The sequence below is a fragment of the Clytia hemisphaerica genome, unplaced genomic scaffold (assembly GCF_902728285.1).
Source record: "Clytia hemisphaerica strain Z4C2 unplaced genomic scaffold, Clytia hemisphaerica genome assembly, whole genome shotgun sequence".
Taxonomy (NCBI): domain Eukaryota; kingdom Metazoa; phylum Cnidaria; class Hydrozoa; order Leptothecata; family Clytiidae; genus Clytia; species Clytia hemisphaerica.
In genome coordinates this window covers 254226-273179 of record NW_027103392.1, presented here as the reverse complement: position 1 = coordinate 273179, position 18954 = coordinate 254226, and positions in this window count along the sequence as shown.

Sequence of the window (18954 nt, the reverse complement as noted above, 5' to 3'; positions counted from 1 at the left end):
TTGACGTCACTATCGATCCTGACTTGACAGTAAGAACAATGGAGAACCAAATTTGACAATGCATAATTTATTACGAAGGTCGAGAAAGTTTGTGTGATGCAAAAATTGTGCATTAAATAAAGCGTTATAAAAACGCCCATTGAAAATTGAAACTACGAATTTATTGAAATATTTCACTAATGAAGCACCAAACTTTTTGTTTTTTGTAAGTATTACAAATTTATAGTTCTAAATACTTTTTCTGGAGGTCATAGGACAATTAAAGTAAATTTAAGATGATTGGGTGGATATTGGGCGGATGGGTTTTTTGGAAACTGTACGCGTGTTTTTGTCATACTTCCAAACAACTAAAACAATCTGGAGGTAAGTGTAGAAGCAACACAGATTATTTTTAAATCAAAGAAGTATTTTTTAGCATTTATAATCAAATAATGTATATACGTTATATTTTTGTTAGTTCAAAAATACAAAAGGCCAATTTTGCATTCGTGAAAAATAAAGATGCATATATAATCAAAAAAATGATGAATTAATATTACATAATTAATGCAGAATCTTTTATTCTCCTCTAATTTATGATCTCAGAATATGATGAACCTGACTGACTGAAATTGCATTTACATAAGTTGTTGTGGAAGTTAACGCATAAGACGAATGTTTGGGAAATCAAAAAGACAACTTTTGTAAGGATGTTAAGTTTCATTCACGTCACTTTGTGATGCATTGATAAGAAAGATCTGAAATATGACAGTTAGTCACACTAGCGTCCTGACGAAATGCGAATCAAAGATTAATGCTGCAAAAGCACTATATTATTTACTTGACTCACAAGCAAAAATATGCACTGCATACTTCTAAAGGGATTCATGAAAAAATAGCGCGGTGCTTTTTAATGAAATTAACATTTTCAAAAACTATGAGAAATTGCCTAAAATTTGAGCCAAGCCAACCTAGATCAACTTCCCAAGAAAAAGATCTACAGGGGAGACGAAACCCACCTAGATCCATGCACTGCCGGATAGGCTATTTCCTGCAAATTTTGGCTCAAACACTGACCCATTTACATGTGCGGAATTATTTTTACTTTAGCGTATAAACAAGGCCTTAAAAATCTAAGCGCTTTCTCGGGAATTTATAATGACAAAATTTGGTTGGTTGATATTCTGGTAGAGCTGCCAGTCAAAATTGGTAACTTATTTTTCAAATCCAAAACCTATGCCATTTAAAAGCCCTTATCATAAGAGAAAAAATGAGGGGTCATTTACCTGGCAATAAGTTTTAGTTCTTGAGATATATCAATTTGATGTTCCAATTTTACAGCTCCTTTGGTAACAAGACTCCCCAGCTAAATTTTATAATTTTTTTGCACTCAGTTTCCATTTCGCTCAACCAAATCTCGGCAACCCCAAAATTGGGGTTTTACCTTTCGTGGCCTTGAAAATCAGTCAACCAGCTTCAAACTTTTGTTTACTACGAATGATGTGAAAAAGAGATTGAAAAAAGGTTTTCACATTTAAAAAGAAGAAAAGAAAGAAAATCAGAAAACAAAACTAAAATGTTTCTTTTGAATCCAGAGGAAAACCTGGGCAAAGCGTTGTGATTGATTGGGAAAAAGCAGGAATCAAGTGGTGAAAGCATGGTGAAAAAATTTTTCGGTGCCGTTTTTGAGGAGAAGGAATATGGCAGACCGCACAGCGGGTTTTCCTTAATATTTTAGAAACAAAGAAGAATGAGAATGCGGATTTTTTTAGAAGCTGAATAAATTCTCTTGGTTTTCTCAGGCTAAAATCTCAAAAATGGTTTCAAATGGTGTTCTGAAACTTTGGGTGTTGAAAGTATTCTGGAAAAACTCTGGGAGAATCAAAACGGTTTGGGTTAGAAATTTACCCAAATCCGCCATTATGGCATTGCATTTCCACTTAAAACGAGATATTTAGAGTTAAAGTCTAATTTTCTCAGGCTAAAATCTCAAAAATGGTTTCAAATGGTGTCCTGAAATCTTTTGGTGTTGAAAGTATTCTGAAAATACTCTGGGAGAAACAAAATGGTTTGGGTCAGAAATTTGCCCAAGTCTGCCATTATGGTATTGCATTTCCCACTAAAATACGATATTTAGTGTTAAAGTCTGATTTTCTAAGGCTAAAATCTCAAAAATGGTTTCAAATGGTGTCCTGAAATTTTTTGGTGTTGAAAGTATTCTTGATATACTATGCAGTCAGGACCTCATTTCACTTTATCGATATTACGCAAACGGCAGTTTGCGCTGAATAATCTTGGTTTCGCTTTCGATTTCAAGCAAAGGTCTTAGCAACAGGGCGCGTGTACATAGCAACGGGGCTGGGTAGAAAAATCTAAACATAGAATTCAAAAAAAATAGCGATCATCGTATAAAGCACTAAAAAATACCCCCTTTCTATGTTTAGTTTGTTCTACCTTGAATTATAATTGAAAATATCTTCAAAAAACCTTCGTCCGCTATCAGCCGCGCGGTAATCTTTGCCCGCTTCAATTCTTAGATAATGAATAAGAGAGGTGCGCTTAGCTAAGCCGTGCTCGCGGGCGATAAATTTATGTTTACTTATCTTGTATATTTTAGTGGTATTTATCCAATGAAAAGGATGTTGACAAAATATGCACAGCGCTGACAAAATATGCACGACATTGATTATGACATCATTAACTATGTCAATGTCGATTCAACGCCCGTTAAAGAAAATAATTCGTAAATTCTTTTTATCTTGAAATTTAGAAATGCGAGCAAAAAAAGATCAAATTTAATATTTGTTTCCTATCTAGATTATATTAGCGTTAGAATACGGTAAATTTTCACGAAAAATATTTCGCGATGGCGGTACGCCCAATGGCGCCCTTGGGAAAGTTCCATTTTTTAATTATCGGGAAATTGGGGAAACCGGTTCACCACGTGGATAAAAAACATAGGGAATGAAACCTGATAGAAGGTTTTCAACCAGATTTATTCAGATAAAGCTATAAGAGGTTCATTACTTGTGGATTTTAAAACCTACATAAGCAAAAACGAAAGTTGTTGTGAAGGAAAGAGTAAACGCAAGACAGAAGGTTTGGTTGTGTTGATCAGGTATGTTTTTATTCTATCCAAACTAATGTTAAATTGTTAAATCTTTTGTGTTGAAAGTATTCTGGGAACAATCAAGGAAAATCACAGTGGTTCACAATGGACATATATATGCCAAAGTCTGCCATTATGAATTTTATTTCTTTAGGAAGAACACTCAAGCTTACTCAAAACATTGTGTTTTAGAATGAAATACAATTCCATAATGGCAGACTTTGGCAAATTTCTGACCCAAACCATTTTGGTTTTCCCAGAGTATTTCCAGAATACTTTCAACACCAAAAGATTTCAGGACCCTATTTGAAACCACTTTTGAGATTTTAGCCTGAGAAAATTAGAGTTTAGCTCTAAATATTGCGTTTTGGTTGGAAATGCAATTCCATAATGGCGGACTTTGGCAAATTTCTAACCCAAACCATTTTGGTTCTGCCAGAGTATATCCAGAATACTTTCAACACCAAAAGATTTCAGGACACCATTTGAAACCATTTTTGAGATTTTAGCCTGAGAAAATTAGACTTTAACTCTAAATATCGCGTTTTAGTTGGAAATGCAATGCCATAATGGCAGACTAGGGCAAATTTCTGACCCAAACCATTTAGATTCTCCCAGAGTATTTTCAGAATACTTTTAACACCAAAAGATTTCAGGACACCATTTGAAACCATTTTTGAGATTTTAGCCTGAGAAAATTAGACTTTAACTCTAAATATCGCGTTTTAGTGGGAAATGCAATACTATAATGGCAGACTTGGGCAAATTTCTGACCCAAACCATTTTGATCCTCCCAGAGTATTTTCAGAATACTTCCAAGATCCAAAGATTTCAGGACATCATTTGAAATCATTTTAGAGATTTTAGCCCAAGAAAACCAAGTTTTAGCTTGAAATATTGGAATTTAGCATAAAAACTCAATTTCTAGGGCGCCATTAGTGATTTATAGGTAATTTTTGAAAACTCAAGTTTGATTTTTCCTGGAGCTTTCTATGAAGTGTTTCATAGCTGAAAATTTCAAGTGTGTACCTTAAAAAGCTTAAAAGTTGTGGGTCCTCAAAAATGTTGCTTTCATGCATTTTGCTACCCAGAATCGGAGAAAATCAGCCTTTTTAGCCTGAAATTGAAACATTGAGCAATCTCGCTGGGGTTATTTTGTCTTTTTGTGTTGAATATTAGTACACGACACCATTTAGAAACCATTTTGACCCTTTCCTGGCCTTTTATAGTCTTAAAATGGGCAAAAAATGCCATTTTTACTCATTTTTCACTTTAGTGCGAATCAAAGACCCCCCTGGGGAATGCTGGATTTTTGACCTAGGAGGTTAAATATTGCGCAAAATGTCTTACAATAGATTAAATTTTCACAAAAAAATATTACACTTTGAATTTTTTGACTTTGCCATTTGACGATCTACCCTAAAGAGGAGATATTCATACTTATAACACTTCATTTTTCGAGGTATTTCGTATTCTCCAGCACATTATCTTCTTAACTACAAAGGGCTACAAAAAGGCTATAGAATATATTGTTTACAATGATGAAAGGTAGCTTCCCTCCAAATTTTAATGTTTAGCCATTTGGCTATCCAAAGTTACAGTATTTTGCGTCAGTAATTTTTTTCTTTATTTGTTTTGCATAAACTAGTGATATTTTGTGAATGCAAATTTTTTTATCAATCAATCTAGCGGGCTGCCTTTTTTGTTAACATGGAAATTAAGTTTTTTTATCAATCAATCTAGCGGGCTTGTAGCCTTTTTTGTTAACATGGAAATTAAGTAAGTAATTGGGAGGTTTTAATCCATAAAATTAAATGTTCTGAATAAACTTAATTAAAAATAAAATTGCAATATAAATCAATGAGTTACGGGTAAAACCAAGTAAAACCATCGAGAATAAACTTAAAACTTCTGCTTCATAAATTCAATTTTGCAAGAGTTTTTTGGAAGTTTTCTATATGTTATGCTTCCTGATTTTTACCATAAATCAACAAAAAGCCTTCTGTCTGACTGAAATATTTCTCTACAAACACAAAAATAACAAATTCATGGAAGAAAATTTATTCATACTTTCACGCATAATTATCCCCCCTTTCGCAAAATAAAAGGTATGGTTACGTCACATTTCTTATCAATCAAAATTTTTAAAAAAGAGAAAGAATTTTTTTATGAATGTACCACCAGTTCAACATGTACGGCTAGAACAAAAGAAAATAGCCATTGTGAGTCTTTCTAACTGTTCATATGCCTATGGTAAGATATTTCACCCCAAACTTTATTTTACTAAAATTGCAAATTCGTTAACGTGTGAGGCGCGACCTTTGGCCGTCCTAATTCTGGTTACTGCACGTTCACAATCGATCATTTTGTCTCATTTTAAGTTTCAATTTATATTTTTTAAATTGTCTTGGGAACTTGAACTTGATTCATCCTTGTTGTTGCATATACAACCTGTAGATGACTTTCTGGTCATTCATTTAATAAGGGCTATGCATGTTAGCCTCCACTGATGCAAGTTACCCAATCGCACAGTACTTTATATTCAATCCTTACACCAATACCCCAAAAGTAATTACTGCCTCACGCCGAATATTAGGCGTGCTGTTCACTAATTCCAGGTCATTACATTTTTTTATTTGACGTCAAATAGTCAAGACGTGTTCTGCATTGCTTTCAAAAAAATGGTGGAAACTCAAAGAAGCATCGAAATTCGCTAAATATGAACAAAAATCGCGATAAAAACACCCAAGACCCACCAATTGAAGCAGCAAACACAACTGCAACATGCACCCTTGTTACGTGTATTGACGATGAAGATCAAAATCGACTCAAATGCCGTAGCTGCCAACGTATGGTATATACATTACAAATGCACACAATTGCCACTTTAGCTTTACCAACTGCAAATATTGACACAATCTTGACAATAATCAATATGTATGTCACAATTGTGTGCGAATAACGAGATCCTTAAGAAGTAAAATCGGAGAAAACAAGTACCATATGATGCAAGAGCAGATTGCTAAAAAAGACGACGAAATCAAAAAACTCAAAAAACAACTGACCAAAAACCGAGAAGTCATCAACAAAGACATCGAAACAATGCTAACACAAAAGATGAGCGACCTAGAATCCAAAACAAGGAAAATGATAAAAGAAGAGATACAACAGACAAAAGATTTTATGAAAGAGTCATCCCGTAAAACCTACACTGATATAACCAAAGCGCACAAAGAAAATCTTAAATCTGTTGTTGCGGAACAAATAGAAGAGGAGAGGAGAGAAAAACGAGACATCGAATCAAGAAGAAAAAACATCATAATTCATGGACTCCGTGAACAAGCTGAAGACACGAAAGAAGAAGATCAAGAAAAGGACAAAAAGGAAATTGAGGATCTGCTCAAAGATATCGGCATCCGCGACATCAAACCAACGCATCAACATCGTATTGGGTTCGAACATGAAAATGGGCCGAAGAAAAATTGTCCGATAAAGGTGATCTTGCAAAGTGAAGAAGAAAAAGAAAGAATCATGAGCAACCTTAAAGCCTTAAAAAAGTTGAAGTGGCTTGGATATCATCTAAGCATCACTGATGATTTCACCATCAATGAAAGAAGAAAAATCAAAGAGATGTGCGAAAAAGCTAAAAAATGGAACTCCGAATGTGATGGTGATTTCATTTGGCATGTGAGAGGAAGTCCCAGAACAGATAACCTTCACTTGATAATGAAAACAAACAAAAACTTTGCCAACCAAAAGCTGTCAATATCTAGCCTCAGTACCAGCGACGATGAGCTGCCAACAAAACATTAGTCTTTTTTAATTGTAAAGTAGCGTTGACTTTTATTAGACTTTGTTGCTACCTTTTCGTCAACATGAAATAAACTATTACTTACTTACAGTGTAGACCTATGGCTCTAAAACAGCATCTAATAACATGAAAACCAGAATATGATTCTTCAATGGGAATCAAAACTAATAAGTGCACTTACAAACATCAATTTGTCAGATCTAACAAAACTAATAACCACACTGTCATCATTGACAATAAAACAAACGATTTTCTGTCAAGAGCCTTGTAAACATTCCAACAACTTCCATCAAAATGATCTATCACAGCTCAGTCTACCATTTTTAGCGCGGTCCGAGGATTGAGCCGAGAACGCTCCGCAAACTCCTGCGCGGGTGAAAAACTTAAATCTGTCAATCATTTTCTCAAGCGAATAGTACGCGAAGCGATTCTAGCTTTACGATAGTGCCGCGGGTCATCAATGGATAGTATTCAAATATTTTACTGCTTTATTCACATACTGAATTTGAAAGATCTTCTATGTGGCGTTTTTTTGCAAACTTCAAAAAACTGATTTTTGTCCCGCCTTTGCAGGACTTTAGCTTAAGTGCTTGAGTGCAGCATAGGGTACAAAGTCCAAACATGCGTTTCCTGTAATTTTTATGTGAAGAGTTAGGTCTACACTGACTTACTTACTTACTTACTTCCTCCAGCCTGGAATTACAAAATTAAATCAAAACAAAAATGGTAGAGTAGAGCTGCAAGCAAAGCTGCGTAGTTCATTTGTTTTGAAATTTTGCTGCTTTGATTGGTCAGTCATTTGAGGGCTATGCATGTTAGCCTCCTTTGATGCAAGTTACCCGACTTCATCACGGCTGTAACTGTAAACTGTATGTATGATATGACACTAAACCAGACCCGATCAATCGAACACAAGTGTTTCAACCGGTATTCCAACGAAGCCATATTTTGGTTTGTACAGAAATTTTGCCCGCTCAAATCTAAACAACAAAATGGTCAATCTCACTAAAGCAAAACATTGCGGCCACGGCATTTCCCTGGATAAAAATTCTGGTCACGTGACCATCTGTGATTTTAGACCAATGAAAATGCTTCATTTCCCCGGATTAAAGTTGTGTCTACACTAACACGCGCGAAATGGCTAGAAAACGAGAGAAAAAACTGGGGGTCAAATTAAATTTTTCTTCCTTCTTGCGGCAAACATAAAAGACTTTAAGAGGCCATTTATTTAAGAAAGGGGTGTTATATCATAAATGAATTATGTAAGTAAGTGATATGTTAAGTAACAAGCTCATTAACAATTTTATTTTGAAGTTTGTTTTTAAAAACAGAACCCCCGTGCTATAAGATAATCTCATTTTCTTAACTTATGGACCCAATTGGAAGTTTTTGTAATACATATCATTTGGCAGTGTAGTTGCAGCCTATACAAGAATTGGAATCTAAAGTCTGAAGTCGTAACGCCTTGTCAGTGACCCCGCAGAGAAGTTTTTAGTTGGCAGAGACTTACTTTAGGTTGGTTTGGAAATCGTTTTATTTTGAAATGTAATCTTCACTTTAGATGAATACTTTTATTTATTTGGATTCATGAAAGGTTCAAGGTTTGTTTACTTTTTATTTCAAATTATTTCATTGATTTATTGAGCTGCAATAGCTGAATGAAAAACGAAGATTTTTGATAGTTATCATCGTGGCCTTGGCCGCCATTTTGAATTTCGATTTTTTTTCTCCTGTACTCGGCAATTTAGAGGTTGTTCGTAATACGCGATTTGGCTTACGCGTAACACTTGTGCGAACTTGTCGAACCAATCGAACAATCGAACTAATCGAACTCCATCGAACGATTAAAGTTTGATTAAATAAATTAATCGCACTCTAAGATTAAGATTGTGAGTGTTCGATAAAGTTCGATCAATGGGTTTCGGTGCGATCAGTTTGATAAACCAATTTTGTTCGACAAGTTTGTGCTGCTCCGCCACCCTATATTCAGTTAAGAACATTTGGCGAGTTCCTGTATGCGGCCGCAATCAAAAAAATCATAACATCACTCATTAAAAAATGGCGTTCGTGTCTTTTCGCACTTCTTTTAGCCTAGACGATGTAGCAAACATAGTAAGTATAAGCACACTGTGCTTTTAATTGGCTGAGATTTTTTTTTGCGTCAGAAAAACTTTTTCAAACTTTCAGCGATGATTGACCAAACTCCATAACCAGCCGATAATTTTAAAATCATAAAACAAAAGAAAGTCCGAAAAGATTCATTCTGACATCAAAAATCTTGAAGTAACAGACGAAGTGATCTCATGTAAAATATGCTATATTTCGTATTCTATCTAATACATCATTCAGGCAAAAAGTAAGTACAAAGAATAAAAGCTACTATTTATAAAAGTCATGGTAAAAATCGTAAAAATGTTATCAATAAAAAGGCAATTAAAATGTAAAATTGGCTAAGTATAATGATCCGAAGTGACTGATGATGAAAAGAAACTAATCTCGAGAGAAATTAAACAAAGAAAAGAAGGCTACGAAACAAATATAACTCTCTCGAGGCTTTCAGGCCACTATTCAAAATTGGTGTATGTCTTTTAATATATAAAGCCTCTTTGATGAGCAAAATACTCCAATTGTTTGCGGAGTCGATAATTTTTGTATTGTCTTTGACCAAATTGATGTAATACAATCTTTCATCCCCACGAGTAACGTTGTCAATATCAAAAAGCAACATTGTTCTTAGATAATTTAATTGGTTGCATTCTCTTAAGTGATCGAAAATGGCACTATCCTTTCTTGTTGCATGTTCAACACAGCGTTCATGTAAATTCCTTTCAGTTTTTCCAATATACGCGGCAGAGCAACCAGGACAACAAAAGCGATATACAACATTAGCTTTGTAATCATCAGGGGTTTTGTCTTTGTTGTTTGTAAAGAAATTAACTTTGGTCGTAGAAAATGACGTTTTAAAGTGTAATCTTTTGTCAGGGCGAATGCATCTTTTTAATTTATTTTTGAGGGAATGTGTCATCTGTTTACTTTTATCACCAAAGTATGGTAATTTTAACCAAATAACTGTCTCATTTTCATTGGTTTCTTTCGTTTCTAATCGTGGGCAGTTAACTTTGTCAAGCGTTGTCTTAATGATTGAGTTGCTAATTTTGCATGGGAATGAATTCCAAGAAGCGAATTTGCGAGAAGGCTAAGAACTCTATTCGAGCCTTTATTTTCAACGTCCTTGATATTGATGATCCCCGTTTCTACAAAGACTCTAAAAGTATCAAACTGATCCAGAAGTTAAAGAAAGATGTGGCAATACTCAAACCAGACAAAGGAAATGGTGTTGTTCTAATCGATATGAATGATTACCGTACATCTATGTCACATTTATTCGAGGATAAAACTAAATTCTCGAAAATAGAAACGGATCCTACCTTCACACGTTTAAGAACTTTACGCAAATATCTCAAAACTATCAATAAACGTGAAGAAATAACAGATGAACAGTATAATTCTATGAGACCAAAGCACGCAAAACCGGCTCGAGCGCACAGCTTACCTAAAATACACAAGAAGTACGAAACCTTACCTAAATTTCGTCCAATTATCGACACCGTCAACTCCACACACTACAACGTTGGGAAATTCCTAACCAATCTTCTAAATCCACTCACCATGAACGATTACACAATCAAAGATACATTTGATGCAGCAGCTAGAATTAAGGATATCCCTAAACACCTGTTTGACGAAGGGTATGTCTTTGTTTCATTTGACGTTACCTCTTTATTTACAAACGTGCCATTGACTCGTACAATTAACGTCATTCTAAACCGCGTATACAACCAAAATCTTATTCAAACAAATCTTAAGAAATCTACATTAAAGAAACTGATCAAGGACACTTGTACAAAAACTGTTTTTTCGTGCAATGGGCAATTGTACGAACAAATTAATGGTGTTAGTATGGGTAGTTCTATGGGACCAGTGCTTGCTAACATAATAATGACGGAATTAGAACAGAAAGTCATCACTAAACTCATTAATGATGGCACAATTAAATTTTATGGCCGATATGTTGATGACACACTTCTAGTCATCAAATCCTCTGATTTAACTAAAATTCATGAACCTATGAATGCCTTTGATAAAAACATACAGTTTACCGTAGATAACTTCGATCAAGAAATACCTCATTTTCTCGACCTTGAGATTGCTCCAGATGGGTTATCAATCTTTCGAAAAGACACAAACACAGGACAATATTCCAATTTCAATAGCTATGAAGATTGGAAATTCAGAACCGCTCGGATTCGAAGTTTGGTTAACAGAGCTAAACGTATTTGCTCAGATTGTAAACTCAAACAAGAACTGTCCAAAATTCGCAAATTCGCTTCTTGGAATTCATTCCCATGCAAAATTAGCAACTCAATCATTAAGACAACGCTTGACAAAGTTAACTGCCCACGATTAGAAACGAAAGAAACCAATGAAAATGAGACAGTTATTTGGTTAAAATTACCATACTTTGGTGATAAAAGTAAACAGATGACACATTCCCTCAAAAATAAATTAAAAAGATGCATTCGCCCTGACAAAAGATTACACTTTAAAACGTCATTTTCTACGACCAAAGTTAATTTCTTTACAAACAACAAAGACAAAACCCCTGATGATTACAAAGCTAATGTTTGTATATCGCTTTTGTTGTCCTGGTGCTCTGCCGCGTATATTGGAAAAACTGAAAGGAATTTACATGAACGCTGTGTTGAACATGCAACAAGAAAGGATAGTGCCATTTTCGATCACTTAAGAGAATGCAACCAATTAAATTATCTAAGAACAATGTTGCTTTTTGATATTGACAACGTTACTCGTGGGGATGAAAGATTGTATTACATCAATTTGGTCAAAGACAATACAAAAATTATCGACTCCGCAAACAATTGGAGTATTTTGCTCATCAAAGAGGCTTTATATATTAAAAGACATCACCCAATTTTGAATAGTGGCCTGAAAGCCTCGAGAGAGTTATATTTGTTTTCGTAGCCTTCTTTTCTTTGTTTAATTTCTCTCGAGATTAGTTTCTTTTCATCATCAGTCACTTCGGATCATTATACTTAGCCAATTTTACATTTTAATTGCCTTTTTATTGATAACATTTTTACGATTTTTACCATGACTTTTATAAATAGTAGCTTTTATTCTTTGTACTTACTTTTTGCCTGAATGATGTATTAGATAGAATACGAAATATAGCATATTTTACATGAGATCACTTCGTCTGTTACTTCAAGATTTTTGATGTCAGAATGAATCTTACTTACTTCGTGATACTTCGTTATTGATTATGTACTTTATGGTACTCATCCAATTCGTTGAATCCGATGATTGACCATTACTGTTGTACTGTTAGAGTCAGCTCTCCTGAAGTTGAAATAATTAGGAAGCAGCGGTTCGTCTGGCAGTGTACTGAGGAATTGGTCAAGATGCTGTTTAAAAGTTTGTTTGGTACAGTTTGTGAGGTTTCTAAGGGATTTTGGCAGAGCATTGAAGAGCCTTGGTCCTTCTTGTGAGAGACAACCTCTCCAGATATTTTTATGTTTGACATTTATAGCTTTCAAATTGCATTTTCTACCCAGTCTCTGATTTGTGTAAGAATGCACGCCGCCTGCCTCGTCATTGTAGTTGAAATTGGGGGCAATGTCTTCTAGTATGCACCACGTGTAAATGATTCTGTACCTGTCTCTTCTTCTTTCAAGACTGTAGATTTTCAGTTGGTTCAATTTTTCCCAATAGTTTAAGTGGCTCAACGAGGGGATACCGTTCAGGAATGATTTTTGTAGCAGCTCTAGTTCTTGAATGAGACATCTCTTTGATGGAGACCATAGTTGAGAGCAGTAGTCAAGGTGTGGAATGGCAAGTGACTTCCAAAGGGTTAACATGACATCTTTGTCCCTTGTCTTGAAAGTACGAAATATCCAAGAGCTGATAGATTTCACTTTGTTGATTTGGTTTTTGATGTGTTGATTGTAGCTCATATCTACATCTAGAGTAACTCCAAGGTCTTTGACTTGGCTTTTTGTTTCAATTTGATCTCGAGTATCAGAATAATAAACTGAATAGGGTTTCAGCTCTTCATTTTTTCCATATTGCATATGTTCGAATTTGAGTCCATTCAGTTGCATATTATTGATCTCTGACCATTTGTATACTGAGTTGAGATCGTTTTGGAGAAGTTGGACATCATTTTGACTGGCCAGTGCTTTCATCAGCCTGGTGTCATCCGCAAATGAAGACAGGACAGCGTTGTATATATCTTCATCAATATCCTGTATCATTACAAGAAACAGAAGGGGACCTAGCACAGAACCCTGAGGCACCCCGGATATGATATCTGCATTTTTGGATAGCGTTGTGTTGACAGAGACTCTCTGTGTTCTCCCTGTAAGAAATGACTTTATCCAGGATAGAAGTTTTCCACAAATGCCATTTCTTTCAAGTTTCTGTAGCAGTATCGAGTGATCAACACGGTCAAATGCTTTACTGAAATCAAGATAGATGACATCTACATTGTAGCCATTTTCAATATAGTGGATTAGACGTTCAGTGTGAGCAAGCAGTTGGCTTAAGCAGGATCTTCCTGACCTAAATCCATGTTGGTTGCTGTTGTAGAGGTTGTTTCTTTCCAGATGATCTTGCAAATTTTTTCTTACAATCTTTTCAAAAACTTTAGTGACGTGTGATGTAAGAGCGACAGGGCGATAGTTTTCAGCCAATCCTTGATTTCCTTTTTTGAAAATAGGGGTGATGTAACTTGTTTTCAGTATCTTCGGAGTGAATCCTTTGTCAAGAATGTTCTGCCATATCAATCTGAGTGGTTTTGCAAGCTGTGATTTGTTTTTGAGTAGAAATATAGCTGGAAAGCCATCTGGGCCAGCAGCTGAGTTTGAAGAGAGGGTTTGTATCTCTCTAATAAAGTCGTCCTCTGTGAGGTCAAAGTAATCAAGTTTCTCCGTAACTTGCGAAGGATTGAGATCAGGGTTTTCATATTGTGATTTTGGTGGTGTGAATACAGATTTATATTGATCTTGAAGTATATTGGCCATCTGAAGGTTATTGTCTGTTAGCTTATTTGTGATGGGATCTAATAATGGTCCCACTTTAGGTTTGGTTTTAGAAAATCTTTTTGCGTAAGAGTAGAAGAATTTGGGGTTCACTTTGATTTTGGAGATTGCATCTAGCTCTTGGTTGTACCTTTCGTTGGCATAGCTGCTTTGTAATTTTAGTTCGATATCAATCAATCTTGACTTTGTGTTCTTGTTGAGCTGTCTTTTCTTCAGTTTCTTTCTTTTTCGCATAAGAATTCGACGATCGCGTGGAATAATTGTTTTCTTTATCGGTTTTCGTAAAGGAATGTTGCTTTTGGTGATAACATCAATGCATTTCTCAAGGAATACATTGTATTGTTCATCAGGGTTAGAATCATAAGTTTTTAAAATATTTTCCCAATCAATATCATCCAAAGTTTTATTGACGTTTTCCCAGTCTATTTTGTTATTGTAAAAGTTGAATTTGTCGAAGTCATTGTTAAAAATTTTTTCTGTATCAGTAATTCTAGTTTTGTTAAAAGATAAATGTGTAACAACCTCAATGTTGTAGTGATCGGAGTATATGGTTGGTGTTGTTTGGTAGTTAAAGATCATGTCTGTATTGTTTGTTAAAAGAAAGTCTAAAATATTTCCGTTGGTGTGTGTGGATTTATTCACAATTTGAGAAAGGTTGAACTGTAGTGCGAATTCATCTAAAATTTTTACGAGTGATCTGTCACAGTTCATTGTAGGTACACATTGTTGGTTTGAGAGTGTATGTGGAATGTTAAAATCACCGCAAATGTAAAGATCAGGACAGCAACCATAGAGAGTTTCAATCTTTGATACTATTGATGATATAAGCTCTGCGAATTCTGGTGCATCTGATTTGTGATTTGGGTTTGTTGGCTGTCTGTATAGAATTCCAATGATAATGTTAAGATCTTCAGAGTAAAGTAGAAGTCCTTCATTTACACCATTTGAGAATTCGAGTAGGGGTTTGAACAATGGAGAGATGTCATCCCTCAGATAGAAGGCAACACCACCACTGTATCTTCCTTGTTTGGGTTTATCACGATCACGGTCCTTTCTATGTAAGGTGTAGCCTTCGATTTCTAGTTCTCCAGCTTTGTGGTTGGGTGATAGCCAAGTTTCTGTTAATCCAATAAAAATATGATTTTCAGTTGTCAAGATATCTCTGATATAGGGAACACAAGATGGTGCGGTTTGTGGACATAAACCTTGTATGTTCAAGAAAGCAAAGGTTGTTAGTGCAGGGTTCTTGTTGATTGGTGGTTTGGAAGAAAATTGTCCTGTAGATGGTGTGGTTGGTGTGTTTGTTGGAGATTTTGAGAGAGATGGGTGTGTGGTGGTGGTTTGAGACTTTGCAGACGGAAGTTGTCCAGGATTTTGAGAAAATCCAAGGAATCATTTGTGTCAGCATGATTCTTTGTTGGAGTTTCTGGTCTCTTTTGAGTGCCTTTGACATGGGCAAAAGTGCAATGGGTGTTGAAACATGCACCTCTCTTGATTGAAGAAGAGCACATTCTTGGGTGGAATTGGTTACATTTAGTTCCAGCATTACATCCCTTTGGACCCTTGTTTCCATGTTTCATGAGTTTGGTGCAGGCTTTTGGATGGTTGTACTGGCAGTTCTTGCCTCGAATACCGTGCTTGCATTTACCTTTGACATAAAATCGGCAGGTTGGTGGTGTGTTGTGTATCTCGGTTTCATCTTTTGATTTGTCAGATGATTGAGGGACTGTAGAGTCTGATGTAAGCTTAGTATTGTTTTCAAGTTGTCTTTGAAATCTTTTCTTCAAGAAGTCGGTTCTTCCTAGATAAACACCATCAAGGGTTCTGTCTGTATTTACATTGTTGTTGTCTATAATAACACTAGGTGTTAGTGGTAGTGATCGGTTCCTTGGCGTTGGAGGAAGAGATCTTGATCGAGGTCGAGTGGAGGATATTGAGGTGTATGATGAGAGGTCAGTAATACTTTTGGTAGGTGAAGATACAGGTGTATGTTGTGGGGAGTTTGCGACAAATGTGGTGTTGGTAGTTTTGATTGTTTGTGTAGGTGTTTGGATAGAGTTGACATGATTCACACTGGAATTGGCAGTGTTGGTTAAACTTGTTTTGTGTGGAAAATTTATCGTATTTTCCTGACAATGTTGACAAAGGTAAAACATACCAGGTATTTGGTAGATTAAGTCCCTCAATTCCTCGTCTTGGTCAATCAAATTAATGTTCTTTAGCAGTTTTAGGTAGCATGGTCGATGGACTTCTTGTCCACAGGAGCCGCATTTTAAGAGTGAATCGTCATGCATTTTTACTCTATATGACTGGTTGCATATTTGACATATGTCTGGAAAATAGCTCTGTATGACCACACACAATTTTTCAATTGCTTCGTCTTTGTTCATTGTGTTGGTTGTTTTTGACAGGAAATTCAGTGTTTCCATGATGGGATCCTTTCGGCATGATTTCAGGGTTTTTATGTTATCTTTAGTTGGCTTTTCTGGATTGTAGAGTCTGAGGCAGTTTCTAATTGTTTCATTGCTGGCCTCTTCTGCTAGTTCAACAAGTACTTGCTTCCAATTGTTGATGAGATCGACTGGTACAGCATTTTTTGTGGTATTTTGAGAGTTTTGCTGAGTCGGCATGGCTGCAAACAAACAACACCAAACCAGAGACTGGGCAGGTACTTGGCTTAGTGGTTTAGTAGAATTTCGTAGCCAACAGGATAGTTGAAAAGAATTAGTTGGAAGACAAATACAGATAACAGATAATTCAGGATACAGATACCTGATCAGCTGCACATGGGAAACCATTCACTGTCATGTGCAGCTGCTCCTCAGGATTTGGCAAAATGCCTGTGTGACCAGCCACAGGACCCTTGTCTTGAGATGTGATATTGAAACGTTGGATGTTGGACGGAAGAAGTAAAAAATAAAGTAATACCTCAGTAGTCCAGGGCTAACCTGGTGTGTTAAAGCTATGTGGTCTTTGGTCTTTATCCAGGTTGATTTTTGATAGCCAGCAAGCCAAAGAAGTTCCGCTTGATCGGCCACTTCTGAGTATAAAACAACTCAGGTGGGTTGGGCTACCTTTGGCCTAGGCCCCGGGATCAGCAGCCTCTACCCGGTATTCGTTTTCTTCTCGGCTTTTGTTGATATTTCAGTTTTTTTTATTTCTCTGAAAAAACAATGGCCTCAGCGCTCCAAGGCCTTTGACTCAAATTTGGAGTTATGGTGTTTCTTTTTATTTGATCTTTTCGGACTTTCTTTTGTTTTATTGACCAAACTGTTACAATGAAAATTATCCAGCGCATTTTTTATCTTCTTACCTTCTTCATTTTCAATGAAGCACTCAAAGTTTACTGAAGGTAAGCACATAAGATATTCTTATAATTAATGATATTCTTTGAAACACGCTTCGTTGTGCGCTGTGGTGGAGTGCATGACGTAACTCGCGCGGCAATTAACTAGCCTTCTGTTGGAAGATCATATTGGGCGTTTTGGCGTTACCACCCTCAAAGCAGCGGGCGCCTTTGTCTTTCCGCAACTCTTTCCACCATTTTAGATGGCCTTAACAATAGATCCAAAAGGGCGCCTTAATCTTGGAAGATAATTTGTTTTGGTCTCCGGCTTTGGGAATTAGCAATGTTTTTGGTTGTTTTCAATGGAAAATGGTAAGAAACTTAAGTTACAAGTGTCATTTAGTTTTTGCTGGCTTATAGAATGGCAGGATCCTGGATGGTTTCCCTAACTGATATTAGCTTCTTTTCAAAGCCAAATTCGGAATGTAAATCGGGAAATCAGTGTAGCTCTAAAGCTCTTAAACAGCATCTAATAACATGAAAACCAGAATATGATTCTTCAATGGGAATCAAAACAATAAAGTGCACTTACAAACATCAATTTGTCAGATCTAACAAAATTTATAACGGCACTGTCACTGTTCACATACTGAATTTGAAAGATCTTCTACTGTATGTGGCGTTTTTTTGCAAATTCAAAAAACTGATTTTTGTCCCGCCTTTGCGGGATTTTGGCCCAGGTGCTTTCAGCGCCAGAAGAAGCGGTTTGTTGGGGCGGGCGGGCGCCCGGGCGTAGTATTCCGCCACTAGGCCGCGCGCGAAATCGCAACAGAGGGGCTACGGACTTTTTTCCGGATAGACAAATATCCGGGTACAATAAACATCAAGCTGTTAAGTCCGGGAACTGTGTCGAAATTGGCAATCGCGTGCCAGGACAAAGTTTTTGCAAGCGAGGGAAGATATGAGGATTTTAATATCATCGAACTAATCGAACTTTTTACTGACCAAACTAATCGAACTGCTGTTGCTTCAAACAGTTACATCAATATGCCTTCTTACATGTCTTTAAAAATATAAATAAAAGTAATCACGAAAAAGGACGCGAAAAAAAAAGACATAAGTGTGAGAACAGAGTAATCAAACTCGTTAGAAAAAGTACCATTAGAAGTCATAAAAAATCAACCTGAATAAATGCAATCGGAATTCCAGAGAACTTCATAATTCCCCAAACAACATTACATTACTATGTCAAACTCCCATTACATAAATTTTACAATTACGTCAGAGTAGACTACGCTCGCCACCGAAGAGGTTTATTTGGAAAGGGTAATTACATTTTATTTTTCGCTTCTTTTTTAAAGATTGGCCGGGTTGGAAAAGTATGAATTTCTTTGTACATATTTTACCTACCCCAAATATTTAGGAGGCTGAGTTTTAAACGAATTGCCAAGTTGAAACGAACGATAAATGTATCAAGGTCTGTTTTATTTACCCCCTGGTGACTTAACAAAAGAGACTTAACTCGATGTTACAATCCAATTATTGAAAGTTTGTCTCGGCCTTTTTATAATGAGCAAGACATACGTTCTCTGATTACGCAATTTTCATATTGACATTTTCGAGGCATTTTGATGTATAACTGTCAAAA